The sequence below is a fragment of the Rattus norvegicus genome, chromosome 15, assembly GCF_036323735.1.
Source record: "Rattus norvegicus strain BN/NHsdMcwi chromosome 15, GRCr8, whole genome shotgun sequence".
NCBI lineage: Eukaryota > Metazoa > Chordata > Mammalia > Rodentia > Muridae > Rattus > Rattus norvegicus.
In genome coordinates, this window is record NC_086033.1 from 85,329,129 (window position 1) to 85,337,997 (window position 8,869).

Here is an 8,869-nt window from a genome sequence, read left to right on the forward strand (position 1 = left end):
TGTCTTTGTATCTGGTGGTATGTGTGTGTGTGTATAAATTCATAAGCAGAGTCCAGTACTCATTAAAAATATATTCTAATATGGTTTATGAACTTACATTATTCAATAAAGTGAAAACAGAAAAATATTTTTCAATAGACAATAATCAAGTGTCTAGGTAAAATACTAATAGAGTAAAAACTATTTTTAGTACCAAGACTAACAAATTTCACTTGTAAAATGGAGCCTGCCTAGGTAAATTACTCACATGCATTAGATGAAATTTGAACTCATAGCTGATTTGTAATAGTGCAGTACAGAAATTTTTTGAAATGTTCCAGACAGAACCGTGAGCTAAAGGTCCAGTAAAGTCTAACGTAATGGGTGTTCTCTTTCCCTGGATTTGTAGCCCTGTCTTAATTCATCTTGTTTTTCATGCTTTCTCCTATGTGCAAGGGTCAGAACAATGCTTAATGGCTGGAGGTGTTAAGTCAGATCAATTAGGGTTGGTTCAATTTGGCTGCATTGGGCCTGATCAATCCCTGACTAGTCTAGAGTGATGAGTGTGCTGCCTCAGGTTTATGGCCTCTCTCTCTCTCTGTCTCTCTGTCTGTCTGTCTGTCTGTCTGTCTGTCTCTCTCTCTCTCTCTCTCTGTCTCTCCCTCTTCCTTTTTCTTTTTTCCTTGTTTTTACGATCACAGTGCCAAAACTGATTAAACCAGCAAGGAGGGAGGTTGACCAGTAAGTCAGTTGTCTGCCATGTGTATGTTTAATTGAAGCAGTGTTGTCTTTTTTTATACACGTTCAGTTTTGTGGAATTCTCTTTACTTGTGTTTTTATTGGTTGTGAATGTGTTTATGTTGTGCTGCATTCTTTTTGTTTTTTCAAGCATCATAGTAATTTATTTATTTTGCTTGATTGCCTGCTTGTTTTCTAAAGAGAGAGAGAAAGAAGAGTCACAGAGTTAGATGTATAGACAGGAGTTGGAGGAGAAAAAAACTTATTAGAATCTAGTGCCTTTAAAAAAAAGTTATTTTCAGTAAAAAAAAAAAAAACAAAACTCAAACAGCATTGTCAGGATTCTTTTTCGAAGTTTCCCTCTTATAACTATATATGCAAACATATGCAAATATAAACACATTAATATAGAAATACGTGATTTTCTTGTTTTAATACATTCATACATTCGTATATGATGCTAAGAACTCTGTTGATACATGAATTTGCTTGTCTATGATGTGATACACACATGCCTTTGTATCATGAGTATATGAGCAGAGCACACTGGAGTTGACACCGTTCCAAATCTCTGTGCTGCCAACCCCTTGCCTCCATCTTCTGTCTCTTTGTTTACTCTGTTTCTGTGTTATTCTGTAAGTATCAATGTGGTTGCTGATAACTTCTTGTTATGCCAGGACAGTTAATTGGGGTTTTAATTTCAAAATGCTTTCAATATATGTAATTCTTCTTAGCACATATTCTGACACTCTTTTTATTAGAAGCAAAGTACCACAATTATTGGCATTTTTAAATGTTTTCTTCTGGAGGGGATGTAAGGGAAGTCATACTGGGAAGACCCAGGCTGTATCTGTCAGCATCCTTTCTCTTCTTCATCCCTGAATTTTAAATTCGACACCTTCAACTTTTTGACTGACAGGCTGAAAACATTAGGATTGAGAGAGTCCCAAGAGAAATACTGCATAATTTGAAGGCATCACCTGAATCTCCGAATCCTGCATGCCACTCTTCCCTGTTTTCTGACAACTTGGAATGAGGAGTGAAGATTCTAGCCTTGTCAGCAGAATGAAGAGCTGAGGGGGTTGCTGAATTAGAGCAAGGGTGATATGCCTGGGCCCAGTTCCAGATTTCACAGCAACCTAAGACTAGGTTGGACTTTTGACATCTGCTTCCTTCATTTTCCTGTTTTCTACATTTTTATGAGTAGCAATGCTTTTTTTTTTTTTTCGGGGGAGGGGAGGGCAGGGCGGGGTGTGTGTGAGAGATCCTGTGGCTGAAATCTTCCTTATTGGATTTAGCAAAATTTAACCTCTATACCTCCATTTTCCCCTGTTACCTCCACATTTCAATCTAGAGATGATGGGGCCTTGGCAAGTAGCCACAGTGACACTTTCTAATCTTCTGTCCATCTTTAAGCTGCTGTTTCAAGATTATTGTATTCACCTGGCATTCAGCCGCTCATCTAAATTTCAATTTGCTTTCATGTTTTCAATGCATATTTTCCCAGAAAAGGGTTTGCGAGGGATCTTTCCAAACACTCAGCACATGATACTCTAGTCGGAAGCTCTTCAGTTCTTTTATATGTTCATCACCCTCTATAGACCAGTGGCAAGGCAAGGAGAGAGAGGGAGAGCAAGAGATTTAATCTGAGACAATTATAGACTAGGGTCCAAGTCAAGATCCCTTACTGCATTTTAGCAATCTTGTCTCCTTGGTCTCTGTCATTTGCAACTGTTTTCTTTAATGTTTTTGAAAAAAAAAAGGATCTTGATATTATCAACAGTTATATATAAGCTATTTTTTAACATGCACCTCAAATTAGGTATGTCAGATGTGTCTTTGTGATTAGATTTCAGTTACATATTTTTTTCTAGGGTTTGGGAATGGCTAATATAGCAGCATGGGGGGGTGTCTAAGTACATCAGCAGGTGTAGGCTGTTAATTGGTTTCACTACAGATGATGTTAATCTCCCTGTTAAGGTGTTATCTGCCAGCTTCTTTTATTATAAAATTACTATTTTGCTCTGTGTATTTTGGAGAATACACTGTGTCTATGTAAATATGCCATTTGACATCAAACTTTCGCTTGCTGATTTTAGCACTGGTAAATTAGAATGACAATTGTTAGCTAGATAGCATTGTAATGCTCATTTTTGATTTGACAAATGTACTGAATGTATCCTAGAAAATACCCTTGCTTTTTTGTTCTGATAGGAACAGCGAAACATTTAGAATGAATTGAAAAATACATAATTCCTAATTAAAAGAGGCAAGCAGGTCAAATGGTGGAAGAGAATAGGGAAGTCTACTTAGGATTTTCTGGAGAGGACCCTGCATAGATGAGCCATAGATAAGCCACCTGTGAAGGTGTCATTGAACAACTTAGCCAGATGGACGATGTGTCAAGCATCTAGAGTCTAGGGCTTGATACATTCAAGAGAACAGAATCCAATATTGCTGAGTGAGGGAGAGTGGGGTGCAGAGGCAGTGAGGTTCTCCTGTCCCACGTGAGTCCAAAGGGATCTGAGACTGCACCCAGTTCTGACAGGCAGGTGATGACACTTATACCACTCTGAGCTTCAGAACGTTAGTCTGAGATGATGTGGGTTAATTTCCTCTATTTGTATTAAATGTAGCAGACCCCACAGTGTCTAGTAAATAGCACAAGATTCACCGTAAGATAAATAATATTTTCCTATCTGCCTCTCTACACTACATCAAGATGACTTGGGAGACAGGAAGGCCTGTAGTATTTGACTTCTCTTTGGACCGGTGAACACAATATCAATATTCCTCTTCTCAGTCACTTCCTCTTGATGTAGACTACTCTTGTTTCTCACTTGGCCACTGTTGTATGCTTTGGGTTTAGAACATAGTCCATTTAGTACACAGGAAGTGGAATGGGCTTTCAAAAATGAAAAATGTTGATGTCATTTATGTGTTCAACTTTTAGCTATTTCTGATTAAATATTGAGAATGACTTCCAGTTGGATGAGACTTTCAGTGACCTGATCCTGTATGCCTTTTCATGAGACTCCTGTTCCTACCCTGTTGTACGTCTTATCTCTGGTTTCTGAATACGATCTCCCGCCCATAAGAATGCAAGTTCACCGACAAGCTGCAAATATGATCTCATTTGTTAAAAAAAAAAGAAAGCAAATGAGGTTGCCATCATCAATATGAAGCTGTCTTCATATGCGCCCCAAACTCAGGGACAACTGTCTTTAAGAAGAGAGTGGAGAAGCCGTAGAAAGGGAGGCTTGCTGTGAAGATGCAGGCAGACTGGACTGAATGGAAGCATTTAGAAGAGGAGGTGGTCCAGGATTAGTGGTACCCACAGTGAGCTGGGGCAGAGGTATGAAGGATGCTCCTCGGTGTTTCTAGAGGAGCCTCCTATTAGGATAACTTTATTTAACAGCTCCCCACCCAGAACCATACTTTATTTCTATGGCTTCTGGATCAGCAAGTCTGTGGGCATTTGTTACCATAGTTCAGAGAAATGACCAGAAGTCATGTCTACATTGTTGCATCATTTTGCCTTAGGGAGAGAAGCCTATGAGACCCTGTTATATCTGCTCTTCTTTTACTGGATTGCTACTTTTGGGAAGTCTACCTACCCCTGAGGCTCGTCAGCTTTTTCTGCCTCATGATTCCATGGAATGCTATGACTTCCCCATCATAGAACTCACACATTTATCTCAATGTAATGAGCACAACATATTATAATCATGGTTTGAAACACATGTTCTTTCTAGCGATAAGAACCAAACAAGTCCTTACACACACTAGATGTCTACCACTGAGCTGTTTCCTAGCTCTATAATAATTTCTGCTGTACATTCTAGAATATAAGGTATGTCGTGACAGGGTGTGTACACATCACTTCTTTCTGTGTTCTGGGGAATCCACATGGCAATTACACGGTTACTGCTTCAAGGAGAAGAGGACATAGCATTTGAAAAAAAAAATAGCAGAATTTCGGTGGCAGAGGAAGGGTCAAGCATCTTGTAACCAAAGGAATAAGACATTGCAAAGGCTGTCTGGAATGGATGCTAATGGCCCCACAGGGGAGTGAGCTTAGTGACAAATAAGCTGTTTAAGGGTTTGTGGGGGGGGTCAGAAAGAAAATGTTCATTTGTGTCAGATGATGCGGTCCCATGCTGAAGCTGAAGTGTACAGTGAGGGATTTCACTCTCTCCCTAATTCTACTCTTAAGAACAAATGCTGCAGCAGGATCCTAAATTCTATCAGCTTGGGAGGATAGAAGAGCCTCGGGAAGCCCAGCGAATACAGAGTGGTCTTTACAGACAGTGCCTTGGAAATGCAAGAGTCCAGCAACAGAGATGTGATGTATTCTATTCTTTTCAACAGAATTCATCATTCTAAACTTTAATGTGCAAGCACTTGGTTTGCAAATTTTGGCCATTGAGGTGTTCCTGAGTATGGTCATCAGTGCTTTAAAGACACAACAAAGCATGTGTAACTCTGTGTAACTTGAGGGGCATAAAATTGTGACCTGTTTCAAACAACTGCAAAAATAAATGTCTGAGAAAAATGTCAAGATCTGTTATATCGGTCTTCCTGTGTGTGTTGGTTTGAATGAGAATGGACATTAGGTGAATGTGTAGTCACCTGGGAGTGGAGCTATTTGAATGGATGAGGACATATAGCCTTGTTGGTTGAAAATTTGTCACTGGAGTGATGAGCTTTGAGGTTTCAAAAGCCCACACCAAGCCCAGTGTCTCTCTCTTTTAGAGGCTTGCAGATCTGGATTTAGACTCTCAACTACTTCTCCAGCACCATGAATGCCTACCTGCTACCATGCTCCCAGCCATGTTAATAATGGACAAGACCTCTGAACTATAAGCAAGCCTCAATCTTTCTTTTATAAGAGTTCCATGGTCATGTTGTGTCTTTACCATAGTAGAATAAAAGCGGTGTTTAGCTATTAATTAAAGCTTTGGAAAGCTGTACTTGGTGTGTATTGATTACAATATAATGGGAAGGACAGCTTACTTTCCTTGAGAAGACTCTTGAGGGCTATGTCTGGCTCTAGACAAATAATTCTCTCTTGGTAGTTATCTATATATAAGTACTCTAGTTATTCACATAAATTCTCTATTAATTGAATATAATAATATTAACTTTTTATTCACAAATTAGCATATAGTTTATGTTTAGCATATAGTATGCCAGTCGCTATTCAAAGAGGGGAGAGCAGAAAGGGACACAGGAAATATCTCTGTCCTCAGAAAGCTTTAATTCAGTGTTACTGGCTTACATGAATGAAGTCATCTTCTCTGTTTTCTGTGTCATACAATCACATTCTTCGAAGTTGTATTAGTCCTCTTCATTGCTCTTGTTTTGAAGGATAATTATATTCTGTTGGCATTTCATTAGCTTTCTCTATTGGTGTCCATGACTCTTCTTCTCAATTCATTAGCTAGTGTTAATTAGAATTCCAGGAATACACTTGAAATGCCATAACCTTAATTTTATAAATAAAACTATTGCCTTCGTGTTAACACATTAGGTAAAATATGTAATTTGTGAATGTCCTCTATGAGGTGACATGTAGCTTATATATGATTGTTGGAAATTTTTTTTCTTTTTTTTTAGTAAACCATTAATGTCAAATTAACTTTATGTATAGCATGTTAAAATTAAAAACCTTACTAGTTGATACTTCTTTATTAGGTGTAGAGTGGGTTGGAAACCAAGGGAAGGAAGAATATGAAGTAATGACTACTGGGAAGAGAGAAAGAGAGAGAGAGAGAGAGAGAGAGAGAGAGAGAGAGAGAGAGAGAGTAGAACATGACATAAACACCAGCTGCTATTTGACCACATGCATAACTCTAACTCCTACACACCACATGAATATGATAGTGGTGGTCACAGCCAGTTGTAGAGAGCTTTTGGGGCTTCTAGGAATTTGGCAAGAGTTTGACATTGGGGTAGGCCAAGGAAATAGGCTCAAGGTAAATACAGCTGAGAAATGTATGGTATTCCTTTCATTTTGGTCATACTGATAGGCCCCTAGACACAGAGACCATGGGAGTTTGTTTTTTGCCTTGTTTGACTACTTTGTGTTTGATCTAAGAACTGACTCCATTCTTTGCATGTATGTAGCGTGGTATAAAAGCAGACTGGGAAAAAATAAACCCGCTTCAGCTTCAGTGCTGGCTAAAGTCATGTTATAATGTTGTCTAATTGTCTTTTTCTTTTAATCTTCACTCCCTCCTTCAAAACCCTGTTGACTGACTGAGCTGGCTTGGTCAGGGTATAGAGAAGTTAGATTTTAAAAAAAGAAACCAATACTCGTCTACCACAATAGAAAATAATGGTTATCATCTAAATTTAATAAATCTAGAAATAGCAGTGAGTTTATAATTAATAAATACAGCCATATCACCAGGAGAAACACCTAGGAGTTGAGAATGTTGCTTCTAGGGGGGATTTGGAAGCTGTAATCCAGCACCAGAAGTGATAGTTTCTTCTTAATTTTTTTACCCAAATTTAAAATTTATTTACCACATGTAATTGTCATCTTTGAGGCTTCCTCCTCAATAACCTCATCTCTTCTACTTCTTTCTGAACTTTGACTGGCTGGTTCAACTTAGCTGTTCTTGCTCAAACTCCTGTCAAAGCTAACTGATTCAAATTGAATTCAAGTTGAATGCAGTTGAGTTCATTTGAGTTTGTGCAGTTTTTGCTGTCAGTGTGGTCAGTGCAGTTCAGTTTATTGAATTTAATAGTTCACAGAGAGTTAAATAAATTACCTTCAAACAAAGTAAAGGGAGAAATTCCTTGTTCTTACAAAGTTCTTTTGATAAAAACAAGTAAATCCAAAGTGGCATTCATGAAACTGTGAGATACACACATAATCAAGGCTTACTGCAGATGTGAATAAATGAACAAGTTTGGAAAGGTTGAAAAAAAATGAAGAGTGAACATCTCCATTGGGTTCTCTGTAGTTAGTATCACTTCTAGCACTGGGACTGGGAACAACATGGGGCTCAAAAGAAGTTATCTAGATCTGAGTATGTTGACAACAGAAAAAGAAGGCAGCAAAACAAGAAACCAGACTAAATATAAGGTGAGTGGTGACCACATCTCTAGTGTCCCAGAGTGATATGAAATAGCTAGTCACTTCTTCCTACTCTTAGTCCTGCTTCAGGAAGCAACCATTCTCAAGAAGCCTTGGCTACGATCTACTGATATTGCCCACGGAGGTATGTGTGTGTGTGTGTGTGTGTGCATGTTTGTGCGTGTGCGAGCACGAGTGTAAGTTACTACTTGGTGTTCATAGTTTTGTAGAGAAAATTTAATTCAGCAACATAGATGCACTGGCATAGGGTCACAGCCAAAGACTTTCTAGGTCTGTGTGCTTGAAATTGAAGTCTAATTGATGGGCAGACAAAGTGACAAATCAGAGAAAGATTTGACAGAATGAGTCAAAGATATACCCAACACTCAAGAGACCAGACAGGAAAGAGAAGTAACTGAAGAGGGCAACATACACAGACACACAGACACACACACACGCGCACACAAACACACACACACACACACACATACACACACACACGGGGGGGGAGAGACAGAGACAGAGAGAGGGAGAGAGAGACAGAGACAGAGATGGAGAGAGACAGAGAAAGGGCTGAGTGCTGTTCAGTTGAGTTCAGGCAATACAGTGTTCAGTTGAGCTCAGTTTGGTGCAGTTCAGTTGAATGCCGCTGAGTTTAGTTTGTAGAATTCAGAAGCAGTTTTCAAAGCAGAAAAATTCAGTGAGAAGCTGAAAGAATCCAGTTTGAATCAGTTAGCTTGGAAAGGAGTTTGAGCAAGAAGTGTTGAGTAGAACCAGCCAACCAGAGTTCAGAAAGAAGTAGAAGGGGAGAGCGTATTTAGCAATAAACCTTAGAGACAACAATTACATATGGTGAATAAGAATTATTTTTACATAGTGCAGACATATACAAACATAGTACAGATATAATAAAAACAATTTATTTGTTTTCCTACTGAATGCAAATGTGTGTGTATGTACGAATGTCCATGTGTGTGGGGGCACATGCATGCAAACCATGTGCAAACAAGAGAACAACCTCAGGTGTCCTCCTGTCATGCAGGTCATCTGAGACAGTGTTTCTTA